The 15748-nt window shown below is 34.5% G+C and overlaps 1 protein-coding gene and 1 non-coding gene across 7 annotated transcripts in view; both read right to left on the bottom strand.

Annotated features, from left to right (window-relative positions):
* The window catches only part of Tomosyn (syntaxin-binding protein tomosyn), a 258629-nt gene that overhangs the window by 204432 nt on the left and 38449 nt on the right, over positions 1 to 15748 (bottom strand). The window lies entirely within an intron of this gene.
* On the bottom strand, positions 9600 to 9718 carry LOC135849551 (5S ribosomal RNA). The gene has a single exon (XR_010559567.1). It is a non-coding gene; the product is annotated as a 5S ribosomal RNA (ribosomal RNA).

The following is a 15748-nucleotide window of genomic DNA, read 5'->3' as shown; positions in this document are numbered from 1 at the left end:
CGGCTCTTTTCGCTTTTTTCTGTTTTTTTTTCTTCTTTATTTTTCACCGAGTTTTTCATTGGCGCGATTTATTAACCTTATTTTCGCGTTTGCGAATGTTTTGTCGTGTTGTACGCTTGCAAAATTAAATGTACCGTAGGTACAGGGTGTTCAGAAGTTTATGCGACTTATTGGGATTGTATGAATGTTGAGTTGATTGGAGAGCGAGGGAAGGAGTGGTTTCATGACTTGAAAACGCCAATGCCATTTCCAGTGTGTATGCACGGATTTACTTTTTGAGTGACCAAGCTATACTAAAAGTAATTTTTGATTACTTTTTCAAAGTTTTGGTTACCAAAGTCACCTTTTGTGCAAATTTTCAAAAATTCAATTTCTTGATACAAATTACTAACCTTTGTCCTTTGCAAAAATTGTCCAAGTCCAGCTTTCTGCCAAAGTACAGAAAAATCTCACATTCTGTCGAAATTGCCAAGTAGTCTCATTTCTTGTAAAAAATTGCCTTTTTTTGCAAAAAATTTCAAAATGTTTGATTTTTTTCGTTGCCAATAATACATCCAAAAAAAGATTTTTATAGAAATATATTTTGCTGTGTTCATGGCAGCATAAATGCATAAGAAACGATTCACAATTTACCTATTCCAGTGTTTTTATATTTTGTAAGCAATTTAAATGCTGTGTGTTGGGAATGTAAACAGTGTAATGTAAATTCTATGAACTTGAACTACGATGGGTATGAATGATGGTGATCCCACATACATATAATCAGCTAACAACTATGTACAGTGACATTGTGAAACCGAATAAACTTCAACAAAAACAGATAGAAGAACAGCAGAGGCAAATTAACCACTTATGGGAAGTAGTAGCTCACCATCAAACCCAATCAAAAGAGGATGAAAACCATCTCAGCAAACAAACATCATCAACAGATGAATCAGAGGAAAATTATGGCAATATGACAATAGATAGCATTAAATCTATCCAATCAAAAGAAACTTACAGTGAAAAACTCAGAAAGAAACGTATTCCACCTATTTATGTAGATAAGTGGAATTGAAAATAATACTGAATTTACTGCTACAGGGTGCCCAGAAATATTAAGTACCCCTAAGAAAGTTTTTCATTGAAAATATAGGTTGGCAATGTGAAGTAGATGCATATGATTGGTGGAATGTTATCTCTCCAGCCCAACAACCAATCATGTGCTATCATTATTATCATTCACTGTGACCAACCGAAGTATTTTAGTAGAAAACTTTTTCAGGGGTACTCGATATTTCTGGGCACCCTGTATGTTAGGAAGCATGGAAGGGAGTGAAACTCCTATACTACCAACTCTCTCTTATGGTTAATCTAAAAAAAAAAAGTGTTTTCTATTGTTCTTTTGACGCACCCTAGGCAGCATACATATCAGTTGAAACAAGATAAACTTTATCAGGTAGTTATAAGGGGGCTACACCCTTCCACTTCACCTGAGGATCTCAAATTAGAAATGATTAAAATTAAGACATGATACCATTAATGTCACCAGTGTAATTAGTAAGTATTTAAAAAACAAGAGATGAAAAAATATGAATCTGGAGAAATTGTGAGTAAAAAATTAATGTGGCATTACCACGCTTTTATGTGTACATATCTTAACCCAAAAGAAAATGACAAGACCATTTATGAAATGTGATTCTTGTTGCACATTAAAGTGAAGGTAGAACCTCCAACAAAAAAGAGAGAGCTACCTCAATATAAAAACTAGAGCTGAAAACAGTACTTGCTGACAGCGGATAACTACTGTACCCATACTGTAAATTCTCGCTTCTCGCTAGTAGCTGGTAGTGAGTTGAAAAAATTTCACACCGGTTCACATTATAACTTGTAGCAAGTTGAATGTGTTGCCGGTGTACCAGCATGACGTCATCATTGTCATCAAACACTGTCAAACGTCAATCACACATACAAACGACATGTGTCAAAGCGTAACTCCTCCCACTTACGCATTATCCAGTTTTGGGGTGTGTGCGCAGACCAAGTTCAAAATCAATCGGGTTGTGCTCGCTTTGGTGCTCGCTATATGCTACTATCTACACCCGAATCAACTCGATACCCGCCACTAGCGGGTTTAGCCAGTATTTTCACCAGATACTGGTTAGCGGGTAGCGTAACCGTTTTCAGCTCTAATAAAATCTGCCAGCAAGTTGGTCACACCAAAACATACTACGCAAGGAAACCCAGATGTGTCAAGTGTGGATCAAACCATGAAACAAAGCGATGTAGGAAAAAGAAAGAAGACCGAGCAAGATGTCCTAAATGTGATGTTGATCATACAGTTAACTGGGAAGGGTGTCCAGTATATCAAGCAAAAGTTGTTGCTATATCTAAACCAAAGATGACAGCAACTGATCGTGTCAAGCAAAGGACCACTCAAAGCCATTGTCAAAAGAAACCTTCCAAAGAATAACACCAAGGAATCAGATGAATCAGTGGAACTAGAAGAGCAGCCATGCTTAATAGTGGAGTGGCAAACAGCTGAAATACAGGAGAAAACTGCATTTGATGAAAGAAGCGTGAATTTTGGTATGATGAATTTTTGAACCAAAATGAAGTTTTAGGAGATAGTAAATTCAAAAATTGCTTCCGCATGGATTGAGCACCCAAACCATCGTTCACTTTATTGGACACAGGTTCGCTTGTTTTCATCTCACAATGATCACAAACATACCGTTGGAAAGCTGATGAAATTCTCTATCCATTAAGTGTACAACGACTTCTGTAACATTTCTATGGAGCGTGCAACAAAGCAGGAGGGGTTACTTTTTGATCAAATTTTGTATAATGGTATATAAAGGGGGAGGGCGGGGACGGGGTGATGAGTGTAATCGATGAAATGGACCATTAAATATATTACCATGACCAGAAAGTACATATTTACAGAATTTCAGTTCCATAAGTGGGTTTTTCATCGACTCCACATTTTAGGGGTCTGCCCCCATGAGGGGGTGGGAGGTATGCGATGATTCCGACACTTTTAGCGTAACATATCGATCAATATTGAATAGTAACTAGCTTAATATTTCAATTCTGATGGAATTTTGACCAGTATATTTTTTTTTTGCAATTAGCGGTTGAGGGGGCGCGTAAAGGGGAGAGTCGTCATTTTTCGCGTTACGTAATGCTTTCAATAAATGTTTCTTACCAGTTTCAAGAAGAATTAGCATTTAGCTCACCGTTTCCACCATGTTTTGTCATTAAAGCGGCAATTTTGCGCGTTTTTCAAGTTTTAAGGTGCCACAGGGGGCAGAGGGGGGAGGGAACCAAAAAATGAACTACCAAAACTATTTGTACTCTTTACTTAGTATATTTTCACAAAATAACATTTCCGAGTCTCAACGTCTTCTAGATCCACAATTTAGGAGGCTGAGCCCCACGCAAGGGGGAGAGGGGGGACGATGGTTTCAATGGTGAAAATAGAAAGTGCTGATCAATATCTAACAGCAGACACCATAATATTGGATTTCTGATTAAAACTTTATCCACAGGAAAATTTTCAAAATTGTAAGCCCCACCCCCCTCGAAGGAGGTCATTTTGGTTCAAAAATTCATCATACCAAAATTCACGCTTCTTTCATCAAATGCAGTTTTTTTTTCATTTGCCACTCCACTATAAGTGACATTTGGGAACTGCTTCAAAAAATGGATACATTTTTTTGCCTGCAAAAATTCTCATTTTGTTGCCAAAAATTATGCTCTTTCCAAAAATCGTAGTCTTGTTCAAATCGGAGGCAGACACCTTGAGAAGTTCCCTTGTTAATCAATTTGACCAACTCGGTCCAATTCATATTTTCAATTATATCTGGTGTAAAAAAAAATTTCCTAGCAATAAGCTCTATAAGCTAGGAAAAGCGTCACCCTTTTTACGCTTCCAAGGCCATTCGATATCCTTTCAATATAACCGAGCAATAAAATCTCAATACAATAGAAGCCAACAATATTAACGGGAGAAAAAAAATCTAAAACTCGATTGAAAGAAAAGGAGAAAAATGAAAAAAAAAAACTCAATAAACTACAATTACTAAACGTTTGACTATACACGAGCAATAATTTGCAAAACTTTCTAAAATCAATACATCACTCGAAGTGAAGATTTTTACACAAACAAGAAGTGGAAAAACGCAGAAAAGTGAATATTACCCTATAAATTTTATTTCATCGTTGCATCGAAGGGCGTTGAAGAAATTAAATTGTTCTTCGATGGGAAATATTGAAAAACGGTAGTTTGAGTTTTTTTTTTTGTTTGTTTTGTATTGCTCTAGAAAACAATATCGTACATACAAAAACGTTACTACGTTTTAATAATCTTCGATCATTGGTAGATGAAAAATAAACGCGAATATTGTTGAAAATAATATACACAATTGAAGTAAAAATGGTATCCGTATAACGTTGGATAATACGCGAGTAAATTCTCATCACGAACTTCTTCAGACATACGTATCGAATTGGTCTTATGAACTGCGCGTTCGATTTATCCAATAAGCAACATCTGGCGTCGTTTTCTCGAGCTTTGAATTATTACGATTAAATTGGACATTTTAAAAGTTATAAAAATCATTTCGTCAAAATGAAAAAAAAAGAAAATCCTGCCACCGAATGTAATTGTTGTCAAGTTCGGAGAATGAGAAAAGATCGGCGTAAACAGGGTGGAGAAGGAGGAGGAGCGCAGCGATAAATTACAACGTTAAAAATGTCAAGTGGATTTCAAATTATAACATATTCACCACGGTCCATTACTGTCAACGAGCATTTTACCAAGATAAATTCGCAATTTTCAACACCCCTCTGTAGCCTTCTGCCGGTGAGAAACACCCTTCGCGACGTTTCGGGCAATCTACCACATCATCTTACGCTTACACGAGCCTGTCTCTCAAGATAAACTCGACAGCTGAGGAATTTCGCCGAATGTATGGTATTACGGTGGTTGTCGCATCGTGCTACGGAGCGTAGGCAGCCGAAAGCAATACGTATTTAATTAAAATTCATTACCGAACAAATATTTCACTAATTAATCTCGTGCAAGTGTCGGCGTATTATCGAATCTAAAATTCTACAACCGCGTTAAACCGACAAGTTCGACATTTAGACGTCGTCAACCATCAGCAAACCCTTCTCTCAAACGACGATTACTTTTCTACAAACTTCTCCTCGTCCCCTAATGACCCGATTCCTGCGGCGAATAGGCCGAGTTATTACGTTGTAAAGGGTATTTTTTGGCGAACCGAGTAATTTAGACGTTACGAAGACTCTATACTACATACTATGTAGGTAGTAATTTTTGGTCAATTTTCACGCGAAGGCGAGTTCATCATTGAGGCAAAATTGTGCTATAGTAGGGAAGAGATGAGAGTGGCAAATGAAGTAGGAAAATAGACGATGAGACACGAAAAATGCCTCGTGGAATAGTTCTAGTTGAAATGCTTGATTGCCGAGTAAATCTGGAATGGCATCTTCGATTTGATTACACGAAAGAAATGGAAGAAATGCCTACTCGTATTTGGAGTATCTAAGGGTGATTTGAAGTTGGCACCAGGTAAGTATTCAACATTGATCACGATTCTACATATAAGTTAGACACGGTCCTAAAACACATTCGTGGTTGATAGGCAGACATCTTGAAAACAAAAATTACTCAACGAGCCTGCCCTCATTCCTGCGGTCTAAAAGTTGGATAAAAAAACCTACAAAGACTTCATAATTACCGCATAAAACTTTGAATTCCTATACCAAGTAACACTCTGTATATATTTAGAATTCCTGACTCCTCATGCGATCATTTAATACACCAATTAAAGAATCAACGAACGCGAACGACGCGACAGTGTTTCAGGTTTCTTCAAACAAACACAATTTTTTTTCATCGGTCTATCGACGCAGCGTAGACTGTTACCGTATACACAAAAGTTGGCAGAAAGGCAACGTATAACGAACGCAACGCAACAACAAAACTAGAATCACGCAATCTGCACGAATGTCTCCATTGAAATGTTGCGGTTTGGGATAAAAACTAATATGTATGTTTGTACGCAAAAACACGCATATTATTCGCCCAACACAACTACGTACACGTACAATTGGCAAAAATATCGGTAATTCGAGGGAAAAAAAATAAATGAGCCCATCATTTCCTATTCTACGGTAACCTAGCTCGCAATTCCGGCTCAATATTTACAAAAGACATTCATTTCGTCGAATTCCTCACGCAGCTGCAGGTACACGGATTAAAAAAAGGGAGGTACGATTTGAAACCAGGACCGATACAGGGCAAGGTGGCATAGAGCAGGGTATTCGATAAAGATATTAATGTTTACTCGAAATTTCAAAATATCCATTTCGAGGGTAATAAAACGTATAGGAGAATTCATTCGATAAAAAATGCACGAGCCCGATACGCCTATACTGGTTATATGATTCGTACATCGACGTTTCTTTATTCGTCGCAAAACTCTCGCCCGTCGCGTACTTATATCTTCGCGTCGTGTTTTTATTTCGTTGATGCTCGTTCTTTGGTAGGTATATATGTATGTATATAGTGTACAAGTAACCCTTCTTCGATGGTAAACCGTATACTCGTAGTATGCGAACTGACTACGCATTTTTATTTCATAAACATTTTACAAACACGCGCCACCAGCCGCCGCCGAGTTACCCAGAAAACAGATCATCGCGTGTCATGCACTCTTGGCTTCGCCTCGAATAACCTAGTTGTCGTGTAACTTCATTCCCATGCATATTTTCTTCGATATTACTTAGACTTATACCAACAATAGCTCGAAAAGTTCAGTTAGGCTTTATTGGAGTACAAAAAGTTTCATTTCATCTGATCCGGGATCCCTGGCTTTAGGGTATATCGAAAGAAATTTTTCAAGCGAAAATCACTACTTTTTCACTACTCTCTAAATTTGAAACAGTCAATTTCACTGCTTAGCAGTCACGACATTTTGCCTTTTTAAAGCAGTAGTTTTTTTTTACTGCAAAACAGTGAAAAATTACTGAATTGGTCAGTCAAAATGATTTTTTACTGACCAATTCAGTAATTTTTCACTGTTTTGCAGTAAAAAAAACTACTGCTTTAAAAAGGCAAAATGTCGTGACTGCAAAGCAGTGAAATTGACTGTTTCAAATTTAGAGAGTAGGTACTTTTTTACTACACCATTTTAAAGCCAATTTTACCCCCTCCTACATCATATTTGTACCAACTTTCTTTGTGTTATTCAGAAAACGTTGCGTCGCCTTTGGACACTGGTGTGACGTTAATCCCAGAACGATCGCGAAACACACCAAAAGAAGCGAGGGCAAAAGCTCTCCAAAATTTACACAAATTCAAAAAAATAAATAACACAACAACATTATTTTTGATTTCAGAAGTTGATTTTGTTGGTCTTGGTTTGGTATGTTTGAAATTTGAACAGTATTTTTTTATACCTAATAATTTAAATTCTAAACGAGAAAAGAAAACTGGACCTAAAGCGAAGCAAAGAAGACAGTTTTTGAGAATTCACTAATCGAAAACTTGAATAGCATTTTTGTTGGTAGAAGTCTATTTTGCAAGTTCTTGACATTTTCCAAATTTAAACAGCGATTATCTATAATTCAAAAAGCTATTCGAGATCAGTTTTGATATGAGAAGTTCATTTTTCTCAGCTCTGACACTTTTTCAAATTGGCACAACAATTTTTTAGAAATTTCAATTGAAAAAGAAAACTGATCAGAACAAAGCGAGGCTGAAGCCTGAAGCTTTAAAAAATCTGGGATTCGAGAAGTAAAAATGACGTTATTTTCATGTAAAAAATTAGTTTTTTTTGGCTGTTTCTGATATTTTTGAAAGTTGATTCGAAAACCTCATTTTCAAGTACCTACAGTTATCCAAAAGGGGAAAAAATTCACAATAATTTACTCGTAGAGCCGAAAATGCAAAGAAAGGGAGGTTGAATGAGGTCAAAAATTTTCTGGAATTAATAGTTTTCATTGAAGCAATAACAAACCTTGTAACATTCACACAAGATCAAAAATTAAAACAAAAGAAGGACCAAAATCCATTTATGCATCTTTTGTCGGATAAAACTAACGTAATTTGAAACATTTTTTTAAATAGCAGCAGATCAGGCAACTATTGTGACACACAAGTCAAACAAATTGCCTAACCCAAGTTCAACAGGAAAATTACGATCAGGGCAGACTTGATTCTTCGAGACTTTCGCTTTGGAGCAGCATAAACAACTCTATATCAATCGCTTTCTTCTTATTTTTTGGAAGAAATAGCCAATCAACGATCGATTTTATTGAAATTTAATACGAGATCGAATTGAAATTAGATTTCTCTTGCAATTTTTAATTTTTTTTGCTAATTTATGAATTTTATGTTATTGTGGAGACAAATCGAACATCTTCCATTCAATCAAGAAATGAGAAATAGCTGGGTTAGAAGACTCAAGTTAGAACTTCGAAGAAAAAAAACGAATAAACAAACACTCTCCTTGCAATTAGCAGATCGTGGATGATTTATTCAGTTTTTGAAAAAAAAATATTGTATTTAATAGAATGAAAATTAATCCTACTGATATCAAATTTCACCGTTTCCGCCCATTCTAAAGCCTCCAGCACGATTTTCGATTTCTGCAAAATTTTTGATTTTCTTTAGAAAGCGTAAAGGCAAAAAATTCAAAAAATCAAAAATTTTCTGTTTGCAGGAAAATTTTTGAATTTTTCCCAAGAGATTGTTTTTTGTCTAAAATCCACCCATTGCGTCCGAATTTTACCATTTCAGTTCATTCTGAAGCCGCCAGAGGCTCCAGCCGTGTTTTAGATTTCTCCAGAGTTCTTGAATTCCTCCAGAAAGCCTAGCAATTGATTCGAGCGTCTAAAAATCCCCTCGATTTATTCTCCACCGAATATTTGAGCAGATTTGCTGGCGGACACTTCAAGTAAGTTTTTGACCAAAAAATTTTTAATTATTCGTAAAAAAAACACACTGGAGTGTCCGTCTGGAAACCGATACAAATATAGATACCTAGATGAACTTGTTAAACATTGTAGGATAGGCCACAACTCGATTTATAGCTGCTCGAAGTAATTTCCACGCTTTCTGGAGAAATTCCAAAATTTTGGGGAAATCTGAAATTGCGCTGGAGGCTCCAGAATGACCAGAAACAGTACAATTCGATTCCAAAGAGTTGATATTAGTATCAGGACTAATTTTCATAAATCATCATCTTCACTGTTTTTTTCACCCAAAAAAGCACTTAGAAATACTTAGATGAAAATAAAAATTTTCGATAACGAAATCGGTCAATATGAGAATACGAAGTCGAAAAAATATAGAAAACCAAAAACAGTTGAATCGAAACTCAAAAACTGAAATCTATAAAAGCAAAATCCAGACCCAAAAACATAAAACCTGTAAGACAGATTTTTAAAAAATTTCCAATAATGTATAAGAGCTATTTAGCTCTAAAAATGATTAAACTCCAGCAAAATGAAACAATGTGAACCCAAAAAAGTAACTTGATGATGTAAAAATTGAAAAAAAAAATATTCATCATTGAAAAAAGTTGAGCCAACGTTACCAGGTTTTCCCAGGCGGTCACCCATCCAAGTACTAACCTAGCCCGATGCTGCTTAACTTCGGTGATCGGACGAGAACCGGTGTATTCAGCATGGTATGAACGTTGGCGAACACAAGGGCTACTTTTCAACCTTGTAAGTTTGTAAAACTCCTTTAAATAGGTACTTACTAGCTTAGGTATAGGTTAGCTTGAATTGATAAAAATTGAGGGTCATTTCCGTGTGAACCAAAACTAAAAAAATTCTAAAAACTAAATCGAACGTGAAAAAGGAGAAGAAAAACATTTTAAACACAAATTTGATCATGAACGAACCGAATGAAAAAATACCATAACCAAAGGCAACGAATCGAAAACCAAAACCAAAAAACTGCAGAAATGTAATCGAAAACCGAAAAAGTAAAGTTTTAAAAACAAAAACGGAAACTAAAAAAAGTAAAAAAAAACAAACAAACAAACAGTAAGAATTATTGAAAATCAAAGCACTCACCTCAAAACGAAAACCAAAAAATATCCTCGAAATGAAACTAAACAATTATAAAACCAAAATCAAAAATGAAAACAAATACATACGAAAAGGAGATTAAAAATCATTATGAAAAAACTGAATCAAAAAAACGAAAAAAAAACATTAACCAAGAATTTGAAAACTAAAACCAAAAACCTTCAAAAATGAAATCAAAAACCAAAAATGATCAATTTTGGATCTTTAAAAATTCATCAAAAAAATCAATTTGATTATACTAATGGAATTTTCAGACAGTGCTAGAATTTTATTAATTTCTTCTACGTTCCAACTCTAAGTATCACACTCAAATTGCACCAATAAAAAACCCATTCACGACACAATTTTCAATCCCATACTGCACAACATACGTAACTTATTTCTCCGATCATTACATTACACATCAAGTCTAGTTTATCTACACAAACATTAGTAAACTTTCCTGTAAGTAGGTACTCTCTACACTTTTCTCAAACAGAGTTGACAATCCAGGGGTAAGATACCTACTGTACTGTCTAGTTACAAATTAATTGTCGAAATTTTACAAACTTTCTCGCGCATTATTGCAATAGGGGCGCAGGAGTGGAAAGTTTCCAGTACTTCTTCGCAACACTGTCGTGTTTAATTTTCGAGCGTAAAAAACAATACGATGAAATTTTGTAATACTTTACAACTCGTTAAAGATGATTCAAAGTAAGGCGAAAAATACTAGTGCAAATAAATTAAATTTTTTACAAGTCGCAATACGAAGAGGAAAAATTTAAACGTTCCTTCTATTTCTGTATTCGAAATATTGTCGAGTAAAAAAATAAGGTAGGCAGAGAGTTAATAAAGGAGTTTTCCAATTTAACAAGAAACAAAAAAGTTTTCCAGCATACTCGAAATTTTTCTCAAATTTTTTCCTATATTTATTTTCACGTTTTCGAGATATTCAAACATAAGTTTGTAGTAATATGTCATGGAAAATACCAGTTTTTTGTAACTAAATTGAAATGTGACTTGTTGAAATCGTGAAATGGAATTTTCCGTAAAATTCGGACAAAATTTCACAAGTATTTTGGCACAACAATAAATTTCCAGGCGAAGAATGGTTCATAATAACGTGACATTAAAAGAAAAAAAAATGAAAATGAAAATTCAATCAAATAAACTACCTAACAATAAATCGAATTAAATAGTACCTTTTCCATCAAACTATTCCTGCATTTCGGTCTGTTCATAATGGAACATTGGAACATTTATAAAATTCAATATTCGATCCTTTTATTCCCCATTAAAGAAAAGAATAAACGTACAACAATTATACCACATCCCCTCGTAGGTACTCAAAATCCAATTCGAGAATAAAAAAATCGTCCACATCTTGCGACAATTCAGTTTTTAATACATTTCGTTGGAAGGAGTCCTTGAGAAAAATTGCTACAGAACTGGCGCAGCTTAATTCATAACTTTTCACGAAAAGAAAATCAAGACCATCGGTGGAGAAGAGGATACAAGGGTGCAACGAAGTCTTTCGTCTGCGATGAATTACACCCCCACACGTTTCTCAATTTATATACGTACGAAATACACATTTATACGAACGGTGCCAGCCTTGAAATTCTATACATAAACACCGAAATATCACAGACCTTAAAACAACTGAAAAATAAAACCCTTACTTGTTCAACTTATGATCGCGGAGCAACCCACACATAGCGGGAAACTCGATGAAAATATTATTATTACCCAGAAACATGATTTCTTCGGCGAAAATATTGGACACTTACCTGCAACAAAACAAAAACAAAAACAAATTAAATATTTACAAAGGAAGAAAAAGAAGGGTTAATAATATTAATCCTTAATGTCGACCTTCAAATTAAATGTAGACCAAAAAATAAATTCATAATTTAAAAATAACCGGTCGATCCAACGCATCGGTTAAATTTTAAAATACCCACCCTCATCCTTCAAACCTAGTACAAGTACCTACTTATAAACTTTCATCAAAGTTTACAAAAATGCGAGGTGAAAAAAGTAAAAAAAATGAACAAGGTTTTTGAAAAAAGAGTAAGCGAAGAAGAAAAATTTACTTTTCAATCGTTTTCTTATTTCCTGTGAAACAACCTATTACCAGGGCGCGGCGACGATGTTACCTAAAATAAGGTAACTTTCAAACAACCCCTCCAGAAAAGAAAATTTATAAGCTGCTTATTTTTGGTGAAATGTAAATACGTTGAAAATCCATTTTGCTTATTTCAACGAAACGAGAAGAAGACGTCGGGTCGGACGAGCGGCATGAAATTTTTTAACATAGAGATTTTGAAAATTTATAAAATTAGCTTTTACTTCCTCGAAGCTTTTAGCGACTACATCTTTAAAAAGTAAAAGTTAAACATGTTAAGAATAGAGCTTTTCTCAGCTTATTTCCATAAAACCATCGAGCGCGTAATAAAAGCAAAAAATCAATAGACTTTCTAGTTTATTAACAAATATCCCGCAGAATAATCCCATTTTTTCAAAAAAAAAAAAAGAAAAAAAAACTCGGAGAAAAAATTCTTCTCTAGACTTTAATATTTCTTTTCAAAAAAAAAAAAAAAACGTAACTAGCGAGGTGAACTGCATAAAATTAAAAACTTGGTCTCGAGATGATTACATTACGCGGTATAGACATTTCAGCTTCAGCCGAAGCTTTTCATTCTTTTAATTCCATTCCAGACTAGCAATTTAAAAACATTTCGCTTTCGACAAATATACCTAAGAAAGAATAGAAAGCGAGAAAAAACCGCACCCTTCATCGAAAGCTGTTAAATGATTCATCTTTGACAGAATCTCACTGGTGTAAAATTTTATTAATTTTTTCGCTCTCGAATAGCACGACTACGCTAATTAGACGATTTACCGAGGAGCAAAAAAAAAATCCACTGCTTGGTAACTTGCATCCAGATGAATTTTTTTCCACTCTGAAAGCCGACACTTTGCCAATTAAATTCGAGCGATAAATTATCGCTCAACTCGTGTTCACGACTTCTAAGTACCCGCTGCTCGCAACATACTATTTTTCAGCCAAGGAAAAAAACTTGCAATATCGTGTACCCTCAGCGGGGTATCCCCGACCGCGCCAATTGTAAATATATTAAATAACAGCATCATAGAACAATATCGGCTTTCATCAAAACTCCTTCGTCTTGGATCGCATGCAACCTCACAGTCATGAAATATTCGCTGTACAATAACCGAACTTACATACGTATAGCAATTTAACTTCCATTCGTGTTGGATTAACTGCCTACACACGACTATCCGAATTAGTCTAGATTTCAAATTTATACATACAAAATACCTACGCGATCCTTATGACACGAATGCAAACACTAATCAAGGCGAATGGAGCTGTTGTGCCTACAAAATTCAGCAATGCAAGCAATAATGCATATTCGTGTTGAATCGATTATGTAACCGAGCGCCTGAATCTGCGTCAATACGAGAAGGATTGAATACTGAATAGAAAGGCATTTTGTTTGAATTTGAGACATGAGGCGGGTGTATAATTTTGAAACTAACAAGGGAATCTCTCTATCTGGAGATGTCCACTTCCTATATGGTCTGTAACCCTCAACGAAAACCAAAATTTCAGTAGCTCAAATTGATTTTTGCCAAATTTTTAAAAAATGTTAAATTATCATTTTCGATTATTTACTTTTTTTAAAAAAATAAAGTCTCTAGCACAATTTTAAATTTCTCCAAAATTATTAAAATGTTTCTAGAAAGCGTAAAAATTAATTTAGGCAGCTAAAAATTGAGCCACAGCTCGATTATTGACTGCACGAATTTATTCCCATGCCCTCTGGAGGAATTTCGGAACTCTGAAAAAATCGAAAAGATCGCTGGAGGCTCCAGAATGATTAGAAATTGAGAAACTCGGATTCGTAGAGTTGGTTTTGAACAAGATCAGTCATTCATGTCAATTTCAAAAAATTTATCTGCGAACAGAAAACTTTGAATTTTTTGAATTTTTTTCCATAATACAGGTACCTAGGTAAATATTCTTGCCAAAAAAAAAACGTACTCGAGAAAAAAATTATAAATACTCGAAGCTTATCGAAATGCACGCCTGGAAATCGACTCAAATGGAGATAAAATCTTTAAACAAGCCAAGAATAAGTCGCGACTCGATTTTTAGCAGCCCACGTTAATTTCTACCCTTTCAGGAAAAATTTAAAAATTCGGAAGAAATCGAAAATTACGCTTTAGGCTCTAGAAGAATGATCACTGATCAGAAATGGTGAACTTCGATTCTGGGAAGTTGATATTTGTTTCAAGACAATACTTTTCATCATTTAATGAATAAACGTATATTTTTTTTCAAATTGGATTTTTAAAAATTCGCCAAAAATGAATTTGAACAGCTGAAATTTTACTTTTCAGTGAACTGAAGAGTGAAGATTTTAGACCATGCTTGTTTCCAAAAACCCGATTCATATTTCACGCTTCTTTCATCAGATTGAAAAATTCGAAACGTTAATGAGTTTGTTTTATGTTATTAAATGATTTGTTGACCAACGTTACATAAATAAAGGAAACCACAGTTCATTAACTCTAAATCAAAATGGCTACGAAATTTGCAAAATTGCGTTCTCCGACTTTTATTCATCTCCAATTTTTCAGTGTAATAGGTCACCCCCTCCCCCCTAAAAAAATGTTGTTTTTCAAAGTACCTACTCATACTCGTATGTACCAACTTATTTTTAGAAAATCTTTTGTAAAAAGGGGAGACATCCTGAAAGGTGGGAGTACTTCCAAAAATGTGTTCTTCGAAAGTTCTATCCTTATTTTTTCAATTTTTTCATTTTATTTCAGACTTCAACGAAACCAAGCTAAATCGAAAAAGCATGCCTTGAAACTTCTGTAACCAAAAATTCAAATGCTTGAGCTCTTTTTTGGATTTTTGGTGATTTACGAAAATTCAAAAAAACTGCTAATGGTGAATTTTCAACATAAAAGACCTCCTTGAAAATATTGACAATTTATGGTCGCTCGTGCGATAAAGAACCCTTAAAACAAACTTTTGCAGTGTATCAACAAAACTGGTAAACATTTGCAATGGATACGTCATGAAGGCAATTGGAAATGGAAGATTGAAAAATTGATGAAACATTGCAACTTACTCGTACAAAATATACTGCAAAAATGCTTAAAATAACAGTAAAATTGAATTAATTTAGCAAGATTTAAAAAAAGTAGCATAGTGAAAATATGTGATTTTAAAATAACAAAGTTGAGCAAAACTTAGCATTATTAATTTGAAATTTGTTGAAATGCCAAATGCCTCGAGAGACAGAAAAATTGTTGAAAATCTAGAAAAATTAAAAAATAAAATAATATCATATCAAAATTTAAAAAAAGCAAAAATTACAAATACATATGTGGCCCCCTCTGACAAAATCGACCATTTCGACGAAAAAAAAGTATCCAAAATAATGACGTTTAAAATGTATTTTTAAGGGTTAAAAGATCAGATTTTTGAAAAAAAAAAACATTTTTTGAAATTTTGTCGAAATGGTCGATTTTGTCCAGAGTGGGTCACATATGTACATCAAGTGTGATAATAACGGTAAAATTAGTAAACAAATCGTCGAAATTTACCAAAAAT

This window comes from Planococcus citri, chromosome 5, assembly GCF_950023065.1.
Source record: "Planococcus citri chromosome 5, ihPlaCitr1.1, whole genome shotgun sequence".
NCBI lineage: Eukaryota > Metazoa > Arthropoda > Insecta > Hemiptera > Pseudococcidae > Planococcus > Planococcus citri.
This window is presented reverse-complemented; position numbering and strand designations above follow the sequence as displayed.